The 13,107-nt window shown below is 48.8% G+C and overlaps 1 protein-coding gene across 1 annotated transcript in view; it reads left to right on the forward strand.

The window, feature by feature from the left end:
* The window catches only part of DCUN1D3 (defective in cullin neddylation 1 domain containing 3), a 109,569-nt gene that overhangs the window by 18,797 nt on the left and 77,665 nt on the right, over window positions 1–13,107 (forward strand). The window contains exon 2 of the mRNA XM_078665079.1: window positions 1,396–1,469. The gene's annotated coding sequence lies outside the window, so the exon portion shown is untranslated. The remainder of the gene's footprint in view (window positions 1–1,395; window positions 1,470–13,107) is intronic.

Raw genomic sequence — 13,107 nt, forward strand, 5'->3', positions numbered from 1 at the left:
ATCAATATCTCTTTTCAATTTATCTCTTCTGCCACAGAGATTCTAATGACACATAAATAATATTTCCAGATTGGAGCAGGTCGTTGACAGGGTCCGGCAATACCAAAGCAAGTTCATTCACAACACTCTTTGCAGCTGCATTGTCGATGTAAGCATTCGCCCCAAAATCAAACTCCTCCAGGCTTTCCAAATCGCAAAGACCTTTGGTGATATTGCTAAATTGTGTATGCTTATCGCCCTTCGTAAATGCAAAAACAGACATCGAATGCCACAGAATTTTTTTTTTTCCAACACTATCTCCTGCATGGCTGTTTCCCCACTTTTTAAATATTGCTGTTGACCAAAGCGTTGTAACTAAAAGTAACGTGCAAGCTTTTTAGTTCTGGCCTACATACTACTTTTGGTGTTTTGTAAGCCTTGTGTTTCCCTAATATATATATCTTTATCATTTTACACAGTGGCTGTCATGTCACCATTGTGTAGTTATAGCTAGGTCAAAGTTTCCATAAGAATCGTGTTTTTTGTTTTGCTAATAACTTTGGTGTCGTTTGACAAATCTTCACAAAACTTTTTCCAAAAAGTTCATCCATCTTCATTCCCTCCTGGACAGTTCTGAGGTGATCTTTCAAGTGGAAAGGGGGTGCTCAAACATGTTTTAAATACACATGCATATAGAGTTTAGTTTGTGTGTGTGTACACTCACTCACTCACTCACCTCTCTCTCCTCTCGCCAGTCCTCTTCATCCAGAGGTCTATTCAAATATTGATCTCGTTTTATTTTTGCCCACCACAGTTTACAGCACGAGGTAGTGAGTGGGTCAGCCCACTTCAATCATTGGGTCTCTGCACTGAGTGACGTCATTTTGTATATGACATTTGCTTGAAAGGTAGTCTATTTCAGTGCTGAGGGACGTGAGACTATCTGTTTTTTTTTATCTTTCATTTGATATGTTTTCCTTAATTTATGGGATAGGTCTTTTCGTACTTTTTTTGTATGCATAAGTGTGCATCCTCTAGAAGACAACATTTTGTCTTTATATTACTTTCACAATTTAAATGGGTATTGCATATGTTCACAAATTTGTTTCTAAAACCACAATGGACTTACCCAAGCCCCACCTATTGGCTTCGCCAAAGCTTGGTGACTATTATGATGAACATTCTCAAACTATGTTTTTAGGGATTGCTAAAATGCTCCATCAAGTGTTGAGAAATATGGTGGTAGATGTTTTAGATAAGCATGCAGCAGTATTTTCACTGAAACGCAGAGCAGTATTCATTTGCAGTTATCATCGGAAGGAACCTACTAATCATGTTTCCACAGCAAATAATATAAGCCTAATTGTCAGAAACTGAATATTGTGTTATGCTTACATTGTTATTTTTCCTTCACAGTTTTGGATGTGGAAATGCTTGGAAGTACGAGGGCTGGGATTGATCAGAAGTCACACATGTTTGCACTTCATGGTGTAAGTAATCTACTTAATGATATTCAGTTAAGGTGTAGAGTGGGAGATTGTGGCATGCTTTCCCTATTCTTGCATCCCAAAGTAAAGCTGAAACTGAATTTTATTGTTTAGTGAAAGATGTCTTAACAGTTGGTACACAGAGCATACCTCCTGGATGCCTTTCACTCCCGTTTCTGTTGGCAATAGATGGGGGTTACTTCTTAGAACTGTTTACATTTATGATTTATTATTCAGTGAACAATGAAGAGAAATCCCTGCAGATGCTTGTTGAGTAATAGCTAATGTTTAAAGGGCTTTTCGGTTGATCCACTACTCTTATGCAGCACCCTAGAGAATATTGTAGTGGTGAGATTTTCTCCTTTTGTCTTCTATATTTTTTGTTAAAGAATCTGAGTTCCTGATTTCTGTGCTCCTGTCAGTGCTTCACTTCTGAGAACTCTCAGCCCTGTTGTTGACTGTATCTCCTGGTCCTATCTTTAAGTTCTTGTCTTGGCCTACATTTAAACCCTCACCCGAGACACCCCACGGTACAATCCGATGGTCCTGTCGTCTTTCCACGTAGCCACTGAGCAAGTACCTATAATGCTTCTAGAAACTTGATTAGGTTGTAATGCTTTTGTATTTGCTTTCTTACAGTATGCGTGTGGATAGATGCTGTCAACTTGTGGTGCCCATACCTTCCGTCTTTAAAACGCAATCTAACTAAAGCCACTTTCATTTCGATGTATCCATGCCACTTTAATTCTTTTTTTTCTGTGGTGGACTTCCAGATAACGTTTCTCTATTACCATATGAAAAACTGCAATGAAGGTGCTCAAAACCTTTTTGACACCAAAATGCATGGATAAGAATACATCACGGTTTTCTTAAGGTGTGCCAATATAGAGAGGTCTGACTAGCTGGCATTGTTCCAAACCTCAACCCTTTAGTCACAGCATTAATAGCCATTGTGGCAAGTGCCAAAACCCTTGTAAGGCATTCTTTGGTTCCTTTATGCAACAAAACCTTAATCTGCACCTATTCATACGCCCCTTTAAGGACATAGGCTGGGCCTAGTCTGAGTCTCATGTGTTCAATTGTATGCAAAGAAATAATGTATTGCAGAATAATGTAATTTTCATAGCCAAACTGTCTATGGTTATTACCACTAGATACCAAAATAGGTCATTGTAATGGCTTACGTTATACATACATTGGTTAATACAGGGTCAAAGGTGGATGAAGGACTACAGTTCCATGTTTACAGCTATTCGCGAAGCCTATGTCAAAATGAATAGCCTTCATGTCACAAAGCAGCCCCTTTCCTAATTTCTTTTAAAATTCTCTTTAATTGTAGTAAAAAGAAAAGAACTGTTTTGGTGACTTCACCGGGCCTTGGCATGTACAGAGGCAATGTCCATAAATGTCATACCATAAAAAGGTACATGAAGGGAGGGCTTGAGTTTAAACAGTTGTCAAAGTAAGGTGTGTGATGGGACAGCCAATGTTAGGAGGTCATGGCAAGAACACAAGGAATACTGGGAAACATATGAAGATGTGCAACTGGCACATAACCAGTAAAGCCTAAAGTACATTATTGGGTCCAATGCTTATGTCACGTTTCCCTAAGTATAAAGATGGACTGGAAACAGCTCAGGAGATTGTGAAAGATTGCAAATGAAGTATACTTTGGAGAAAATGAACAGTGGACTTTAACGTGTCAATTTTAAGTTGGTTTCCAGGTTTGGGAAGCTACCTGCGAGAGGTATATGAACACTCAGATTTGCACTTCTGTGGATGTTCAACCTTTTCATGTTTCATACCCAGAAAAAACATACAATTCTGCCCGAAGGTTTCTGCATCCTGCATAACAGAAAAAATGAACATTTCAAAGTACACCTTTTGAATGTAAAATCCCACAAATTCTGTTTTTCTTTAAATTTGTTATATAGTGGGAAGCGCACACCGTATTCAAAATAAACAGTTCTCTAGTTATGAAACAGTTCAAATACAATGGTGCCACAGTGGAACCCTTGCTGTCAAACAAGAGTAAAAAAGACAAAGTTATGTGAATGCTAACGAACCCGTTAGCAACACTGTGCACTGTGCAATTTGGTCACCAATGGACCCTCGTGGTATCTTAACAAAAGTAGCGTGATGTATCAAAAATGAAAAACATGAACAAAGGTACACTTGTAAATGTATATCTTTACAGGTAATTATTAATGAACACAACAAAAGTACTTTGCTACGTAACCAGCTTATCAACAATACATTCAAAAATCACGTAATGTCATTACAGTGTAATATTGTAATCATTCACATATATACATATATGTACAAAAATTCTTGTAACGGTCCGATGCATTTCGGGACGGATATGTCCCTTCTTCAGGGGCCCATCTGTAGGAGGAAAATAATAATGCAGTGGCTCCTTATTTCCAAATATTCCTGTACTGTCACGAATGTATCACTAGTAAGCAATTCACCCATCTTCTGCAGTTCTACCCTCTTTAATACTTTTGTACACCGTTTGTCCTTAGTGGCAGAAGCGATTTATCCACCAGCGGTAACTAGGGGGTCTAAGAAGTAGCGAGCCCAGTGAAGGTGGACAGCCTTCTCCAGCAATGACCAGTACTTCCTACAGTAGCCACATCATCTGTTCGAGGTTGTGACTCTGCCTAGTAGTTTCGTACAACAGATAGCATGCTCAACTTTAACATGTCCCAGTGTGACAGTATGATCAACCCAGTACTTAATATAGTGTGCCTGTGCAACCAGGCAGTACAGTGTAAATTCTGAAACTGCCAACCGAACCCCCCTCAGTGGTCTCGTCAGGATCTCCCAGTGCACTCAAGGCTGTCCATCAGCCTACAGCAATTTATGCTAGACCTGCCTCAAAAGTGTGGCAATACCCTGACAGAACATTTAAAAAGCTATATAAAAACTGCCACAAAACTATAATTGTGATTATAGAGACCATCCCCAGCATCGACAAAGGCAATTTTACCCACCTCTACACTCTGGTTTTAAGAAATTCTAAAGTGAACCTAAAGTTGTGGCGGATTAAGTCAGTTATGTCTTTTGTTATATGTATCCCTAAATATTTCAGCCCATCTTTGCACTAAGGGAAAGTCCATAGTCTTCGCAACCGCGTTGTCCATCAGCAGGAACATCATTGATTGAGGACAGTTTATTCCAGAGTCCAGAGGACCCGTCAAATAACACAACCTCCCTCAGTACGGAGTTTAGATGAATACCAGAATTTGCATCTACGGCAGTAGTCCCCACACTAGTAACTTGGCAAAAATGTTATCAACCAACAGTATGGACAGTGGTCTATAGCAATAGCATTCCTGGGGATTCTTCCCCAACTTCAGTAAGACCAACAGTACTGCCTCCCACATTGATGGGGGTAGGGTTCCCTTTTCCAGTGCATCGCTCTATACATCCAGCAATCTGGGATCGCTAGCAAGTTCACATATTGTTTATAAAACTCTTTTGATAGACCGTCCCCTCCAGTATTTCTACGTCATGCAGTAGGGGCACCAAGCTACCAGACAATAACAGCATGTCTATACATGAGTGTGTACCATGCATGGAAGAGTAAAAGGTGTACTTGGCGTCAGCTGAGTGTAGTAGCCTCTTAACATCCACCAGTGTAACCATTTCCATGATATGATGCAATGCCAATCTGCACCTCTGAGAGGTGTGGGTGGCCCTTCTATCCCGATCTACTGTATCAGAAAGTGCATTGTCGCAGTCCTCGCCCCAAATCATATGTCAGTAACTATACTTATTGCATTTTAGTAATAGTCTGCATTTGGTCTATGTAGATTCACAAGAAGCAGTTTGTCCCTCTTCAGAATGCCTGCCACCACCATAGATCATCCTGCATTGTCATTTAAGCTTTTAACCAGTTGTAACCGCAATGATCTGCATAATAAAGTTACAGTCCCTCTGGAGTATGTTGAGTAAATGTGTGGACCACACTTCAGCGTGAATCTGGGTTCAGAGAGGGGAGAGCAGTGTGTCGCCTGAAGCATGGCAATATCTATCCCTTGTCTATTTAAATAGGCTGGCACTCTTCTGGCTTTACTCCGCTCACCCCCTCGCACATTCCAAGTAATAATATTGATGTTCCTCATTTGTATTCCACTACCCGTACGCCCCCTCCATGTTTGTGTGATATGGCAGACTGCATTATCAAGACGTTGAGAGTTTCCCTTTCCATGCTACTGTTGTGGTGAAAACACAGAAAAAACAATACTTCCAAAGTTGTCCTATCCCCTTCCACCCACGCCAACCCCAGTTGTCAGCGGATGCCCAAAACCCACAACAAAGAATAAAACCACATAAAATAATGGGTAAGTCGTGCGCTACACTTGTAGGGGGAGCAGAAGAGCATAACCGGGCAGGGCCTTTTTGATGTCTATTCATTTATATAAGCAGATTATTTTCCTACCAACTGTATATTCCGAATACTGTGTTCATCGGCATGCATTGTCACCTTCCCTTATTTCACAGAAGCAATATTAATATATACGGTTGTGTCCCAACGAGACCAATCCAGTGTTTTCTTTTGTCAAACTACAAGAGGAAAAACACTACAACCTAAAACACTATGGTGACCATTATGATGATACAATATCCTAATTAGCCATACAGTAATAGATTGCATGTCAGTAACCTTTTGGCTGACAAACCATCAGTACAGTAACTACTCAAGAGACTATTAGCACAGGAGTCCTCCTATTCTCTATGCTTTTTGTTTTTCAACAAAATCCATGGCGTTACCAAGATGCGTAAAGAACAGTGACTTGCTATTCTGTTCAACTCTAAGTCTTGACGGGTAAAGCCTTGAATACTTAACATATCTCACATTGAGAGATTTCTTAATCTTTTCGAAGGATCTGCCGGCCTCCTGACCCGCCCTTGTAAAGTCAGGAAATAAATAAAATGCAGAGCCCTCAAAACGAAAGTATGGGGAGATATTGATGAGTTTGAGCATTTGCTATTATAGGTTGAGGTTGCTGGGGGGGCGTGGCCGAGAGCTGTCTATGGCGGACGTGTAGCTGAGGAGCTCCGTCCTGAGCCCTGAATACACGCGGATTATCCTGTCATCCTGCACTTTTACCTCCCCCCATCTTCACACCCGAAGTTCAGGGAGTGAGCGGCGTACCTTCGAAGCACTCCACCCCTCTTGGGCGCCGCTGAGGCACTGCGGACCTGCGGCGATCCTGGAGGCCTGAACCCTCGTGGCAAGCCGCGGACTCGATTGGCCTGGGAGCGGGGCTGCTGTGCTGCATTGGCTGACTGCTGGCGTACTCCGGAGGGGAGCGAGACTGCGGAGCCCGGAGGCGCTGCCCAGATCGGCGTCGGATGCGGTCCCCTCTGCCACCGCACTATCTACTTTCAACCTACGAGCCCGGGGGCCCGTTCCGACCGACCTGCCCGGATCGCGGCTCACCGCCACCGCAGCCGCCCCGGCACCTGCCCGGACAGCGAGGAGACTCCGCGCCTGATTGTCACCGGTGAGGAGTTGGGGCCTGGGATTGACGCACTAAAGACACTGCTGCCCGACTCACTGTTCCTGTGGTGAACACGGGGATCACCCGCTCCGGTCTCCCGCAGCCGCAGGGTCCAGCCGCCATCTTGCTTTCACCCAGCACCCCAGGCCCTTCCAACGCCCAGCGCGGAACACTGAGTTGCACCGGGCGCATTGCGGCTGTGGGACTGTCACGGCCCTGACACTTTAGCGCGCCCCCCCCCCCCCCCCCTGCACAGTGAAGAGGGGGTGCCTGAACGTTCCTGCGGGGCCCGACTACCTGAAACGCTCGTGGAGGTTCCCGGGCTGCATAGCTCCTCCGGCTCGGCTGTGGTGCTGCGACCTCCTTCCTGCTGTCTTCCGCCGGACCCCCCGTTGGTGGCCTATTGCCCCTACACACCACCCTGGGGTGGCCGGAACCGCGACTGGGAGGAAGACCACCCACTGAGCGCCACTGCACTGCCGAGGATCCTGCGCTGTGGGCCTGGCGCAGCTCGAGGGTGAGACTCTTTATTCTTTTCTCCGTGGTATCACTAGTGACTGCACGGACACCTATATACATTGCCCTGAGTGACATTGTCCTGAGTGCTATCAGGCAGCGCAAGCCGGGAGCGGGAAGTACGTCTGCTGCTCCGCCACCCTGCTTACCAGGTCAATGGGGAAGCCCCGAGGCAGGACCCAGGAACTTAACGCACCGGCGGACATGCAGTCCACCGGCTCGGAGGACCCCCTAACCTCATCCACTGCGGACATTATCCCCCCGACTGGGAAAGGCTCGCAGGACGCCAAGCTGGACCTCATACTTAATGAAATACGGGCCACGCGGGAAGCTCTAGAGTCACGCATTGACAACATGGCGACGGGCCTCTCCCTCCTCCGAGCCGACCATAACAAACTTGCAGAAAGGGTGTCAGAGCAGAAACTTGCGCTGAATGACCTCATTCCCCAGCAGACGGAGCACTCGGCGAAGCTGGAAGGCATGGAGAAACAACTCAGGCAACTGTGGGACAAGGTGGATGATGCGGAAGGGAGGGCCCGCCGCAACAACGTCCGCATCCTAGGCATTCCGGAGCGCAGCGAGGGGAGGAATCCCACCCAATTCGTGGAGGACTGGATCAGGAAGATGGCGGGCCCGGAAGATCTCACGGCGCTATACAGTGTAGAGCGGGCGCATAGAATGCCGTCAAGACCTCCGCGACCAGGGGCACCCCCACGCCCCTTGATCGCCCGACTCCTTCACTACAAGGACCGCGATACTGTGCTGCGACTGGCCCGGGAGAAGGCACCAATTCGCTACGAAGACAAGAACATCTCCATATATCCTGACTTCACGCCTACGGTACAGAGAGCTAGGTCCACCTTCTTGGGGGTGAAGCGCAGACTGCGGGAAAGAGACTTGAAATATGCCCTCCTGTTCCCCGCTCGCCTCAAGATTCTTTATGAGAACAAATCCCACTTCTTTGACTCACCTGAGGAGGCAGAGGAGTGGATGGAGGTTACGCTGACGCCGCCGACCTCACAAGACCCTCTTTCGGCATCTGGGAGTGCGAAACACGGGAGTCCATCGGATCGGAGTCACCAGGCTTCTAATAGAGGGCGAGCCCCTTCACAAAAATCTTCCTCACGGGGACGGCCCGCTGGGGACCACTTGACCGGCGGATCATCGGTGGTACACCTCACTGAGGAAGCCCTCGCTGCTCATGATGCGGTCACTGACGGAGATCAGACCGGCGTCTCCGGCACACACACTGAGGTGTCGGGGTCGGCGGATAGCCTACAATTGTTCCCAAAGATCACGGCGCAGACGGCGGAGGACTACTAACACTGGCAGCTTGCACCCTGAACGAGTTCCGGGTGGTAATGTATGATCTACGCATTTCCTCACATGATGGGGGGTACCTAGCAGGTTTGGTTTCACGAGGGCTGCCGCACCACCGCAGGCCAGTACAAGTTAGACGCGAGAGGCCCACTCTCCCCCTCCGTATGCACTTGGAACTGTTTACTTTCTGCCCATGTTGGGCACCCTGGTTTGGATCACGGGCCCGTTGGCCCGAGGACCTTAATGTTGAGGGGTTAGCTGTTTACACGACACTCTTATCATATGGCATGATGCGCTTGGCATGGTCGCCCACGGTCCCACCATGGTTGCATTACAGGTTTAGTCATGGGACCGCTTAACGTTTATGACATGTGCACCTGGAATGTGCGGGGCATGGGCTCGATTCACAAGAGACACAGGATACTGGCCCAACTAAATCGCAGGGGCGCCATGATAGCCTGCCTACAAGAGACACACTTGAACCGCGCTGAAGGCTTGAAACTCAGGAAGAAGTGGAGGGGTCAACTTTTTGCCACATCCTACTCGGCGTTCTCTAGGGGGGCTGCAATTTGGTTCCGCAATTCTGTTCCTTTTAAGCCGATTGAACAGCGAATTGATAATGAGGGCAGATATGTGTTTGTGAAGGGCCTGTTGGATGGGGAAACGATTGTGATGGGCTGTGTGTACTCGCCAAATTCTGGCCAATCTGATTTTCTGGTGCATGTCAATAGGGTCCTTGCGGACTGGGCGGATCACCAATGGGTGGTTGGAGGAGATTTTAATGCTGTCTTGGATGTTACTCTAGATAGGTCTCACCCCCCCCTACATGCCACAGAAAGCAGGAGACAGGCGGATTCACTGGCGCAGTGGGCGGAGGGATGGGACCTGACAGATGTATGGCGCAGCACACACCCACTGGAAAAGGAATACACCTTTTTCTCCCCCCCGCACCAGCTACACACTAGGATAGACCACATATTCTGTTCCCGCTCCCTACTGGGATCGGTCGTCCGAGCCCAACACATGGGGAAGACCCTCTCGGATCATAGCTCAGTGGAGCTCTCCTGGCAGTGGGGCCGGGTGCAGGCCCCTGTCCCGACCTGGAGGTTACCCACAGAACTGCTTGAAGACTCTGTTTTCCGGTCATCCATGGCGGACGCTATTGAGACCTACTTTGCTTCCAACGCAAACACTGCCAGCTCCAGACAGATAGAGTGGGACGCTTTCAAGGTCTACGTTAGGGGGGAGGCGATGGCCTCCCGAGTGGGCAGGAGGAGGGTGGTAATAGATGACCTAAAAGAGGTGGAAGGTACACTAGCAATGCTGGAATGCGAGGCTGCAGGCACAGGCACGCACTTCACTCCATTACAAGAGGCGCATATTAAACACGCAGAATTGCTGGAAGACTTAAGGCTCCTAGATTACAGAGCATACACGGTCAGGCAACACACACAGGCGGATAGATCGGGCCCTCTGCTGGCCCGCATTATAAGAGACTCCCCGGTGAACCATCCGATCTTGGAAATATCGGACCAGGACGGATTGCTTGTCTCGTCCCAGGTGGGCATCAATGCCGCATTCCGGGACTATTATGCCACACTTTATGGTCCGCACCAGTGCCTATCCGAGACCGCGCTGGAGGACTTTGTAAGGGACCTTAAATTACCCCAACTCACAGACGGGCAAGCCACAGACCTGAAGCGTGACGTTACTATTGCGGAAATTAGGCAGGCAATACATGCTCTCCCGAAGAGCAAAACCCCCGGAATGGATGGACTACCGGCTGAGTTCTACGCTGCGTACGTGAACCTGCTGGCTCCGCGCCTACACACTGTTTACCTAGAAGCGTTACGCACTACCTCGCTACCCCAGTCCTCCCTCCAAGCCTTGATAACCTCCCTTTTAAAGCCAGGTAAAGATGGCATGCACATGGCTAATTACAGGCCATTATCTCTCCTCAACACCGACTGCAAGATTTTGAGCAAGATACTAGCGATGCGTTTGGCGCAATACATCCCGCACCTGATACACCCCGACCAATGCGGGTTTGTTCCGGGGAGGAGCACGGCCATGAACCTTAGGCGGCTTGCTCAGTTGATGCTCCGGGACCCGGCGGTACTGGGTTCGGAGGGTTGCATCTCGTTGGACCTGAAACAGGCCTTCGATTCCCTCAGATGGGATTTCATGTTCATTGCGCTCGCAAAGTTTGGGATCCCGTCCGAGTATATTGCATGGGTCAAACTGCTCTATACCCGTCCTACAGCCCGAGTGCGCACATCCAGACACATCTCTAGTCCAGTGGATATAGCAAGGGGCACCAGACAGGGCTGCCCGCTCTCCCCACTCTTGTTTATCCTGGCCCTTGAACCACTGCTCTGTAAGCTCAGAGCGGTAGCTCCCCATTATGGGATTCGGAGGGGCACGACCACCCATGTGGTCTCCGCATACGCGGATGATATTATCCTGTACTTTCGTGATTTGAGGGGAGACCTGGCTTCTGTGTCTAAAATATTCGAGGACTTCAGGCTTTTATCTGGCCTCACCATCAGCGAGTCCAAGTCCTACGGGTTCATGTTTGCAGCGCCTGGCCAACCCACACCATTACCCTTCGCACCACACACGTTTCAAATGGCGGACTCCACCTTCCGCTATCTCGGGATACAAATCTACAGAGATGCAGATCTGATGATCGATGGCAACCTCGGCCGGGCTATGAGAGCGCTCAAATCCCAAATACAATTTTGGTTGTCCTTGCCCTTGTCGGTGGCCGGAAGGGTTGCCATCTCTAAGATGGTGATGCTTCCCCGCCTCCTTTACTATTTTACCAACTTGCCTTTTCTGATTCCCGCCTCGACGTTTAAGTCACTGGATACTCTCCTCACGGAACTCATATGGGGCCCAGGGCGGAGACGCATAGGCCTTGCCAAACTACAGCTCCCCGCCGGTGCAGGGGGCATGGGAGTACCAGACTTTCGGGCCTACAACTTTGCATGCCAGCTGCAATGGCTGGCCTACTGGTTAGCGGGTCGGAACCTGCACGAGGTTGACATTACAGAGGAAGACCACTCTAAAGGGAAGATACATGCCCTGCTGTTACCCCGCTCAGCCTTACCAGGCAATACCCCGCCGCTGCTCCGGCTTGCCATCCAATACTGGCGGAAGGCCCTGAGATATACCACCCCGGCGACGTCCTATGCCCCCACGATCCCACTCCTGGGTGTCCCACTAGAGGCGGGCCCACTTACTACTCACATACTCACGCCTTGGCATGACACTGGAGTGACAACCGTAGGGGACCTTTTTGCCGAGGGGCGGATGCTGTCCTTCGAAGACTTTAGGACCGCACATGGTGTCCCCGGGGGATCGTTCCTCATGCATGCCGGCCTTCGCCATTACGTGGCTACTAGGTGGGCACCTGGAGGACTGGAACCTCCCACTAACCCCTTACCAACGATGCTATATCTTATGGGGGCGGGGAGCCATCTCACTAAATGGTTAGCTGCTGGTATTAGGTCGGGGAGGGCAATCCCGCTATCGCTTCTCAGGGCTAAATGGGAGGGTGATATGGGAAGACCATTACGGGACAAGGAATGGGAGCGCATCCTCCAGTTCCCCAAAAAAGTGGCCAGAAACCCCAAATTCAAGTTCATTCAGCTCATGCTTCTCCATAGGGCTTACTTGACACCTCGCCGCATACACGCCATGTTCCCTACTGCTGTAGACACATGCCCCCGATGCTTTGCGGATGACGCATCATTGCTACACATGCTGTGGGACTGCCCCAAGCTGGGCTACTACTGGTCCGTGGTCGCCGGATCACTCGCCAGTGCAGGCGCCTTAACACGCACTCCCACACTGGAATACGCACTACTGGGGTTGGGTCCCGCGGCGCGCGCTAGAAGTGTAGCAACACGCTTTGCTGACCTGGCCATGCTCTTGGCGAAGCGGGCAATAACGATGAGGTGGAAGTCACCTAAACCACCTGACCCCGAGCTATGGAGGGCGGAAGTGACCAGGTGGAGCAAAGCGGAAGGTGAAGCGCTGCAACGCGAAGAACGCAGAGGCCTTAGGAAAACGCCGATCTCCTTGGATTGGTTTGCCATATTGGGGATGTTCGAAGCAGAGGGGGATGGGGACTCTGCTGATTCGATGCCTTAGCACTACACTGTGTCCTACGAATTCTGAATTTCATGTGCCGCATCTACCTATGGTGCACTAGCTAATGGCGCGGGATATCCCGTGCTGCTCATGATGCTGCTCATGACTATCTGTATCTGTATTAATCAATACTA

This window comes from Lissotriton helveticus, chromosome 10 (assembly GCF_964261635.1).
Source record: "Lissotriton helveticus chromosome 10, aLisHel1.1, whole genome shotgun sequence".
NCBI classification, from domain to species: domain Eukaryota; kingdom Metazoa; phylum Chordata; class Amphibia; order Caudata; family Salamandridae; genus Lissotriton; species Lissotriton helveticus.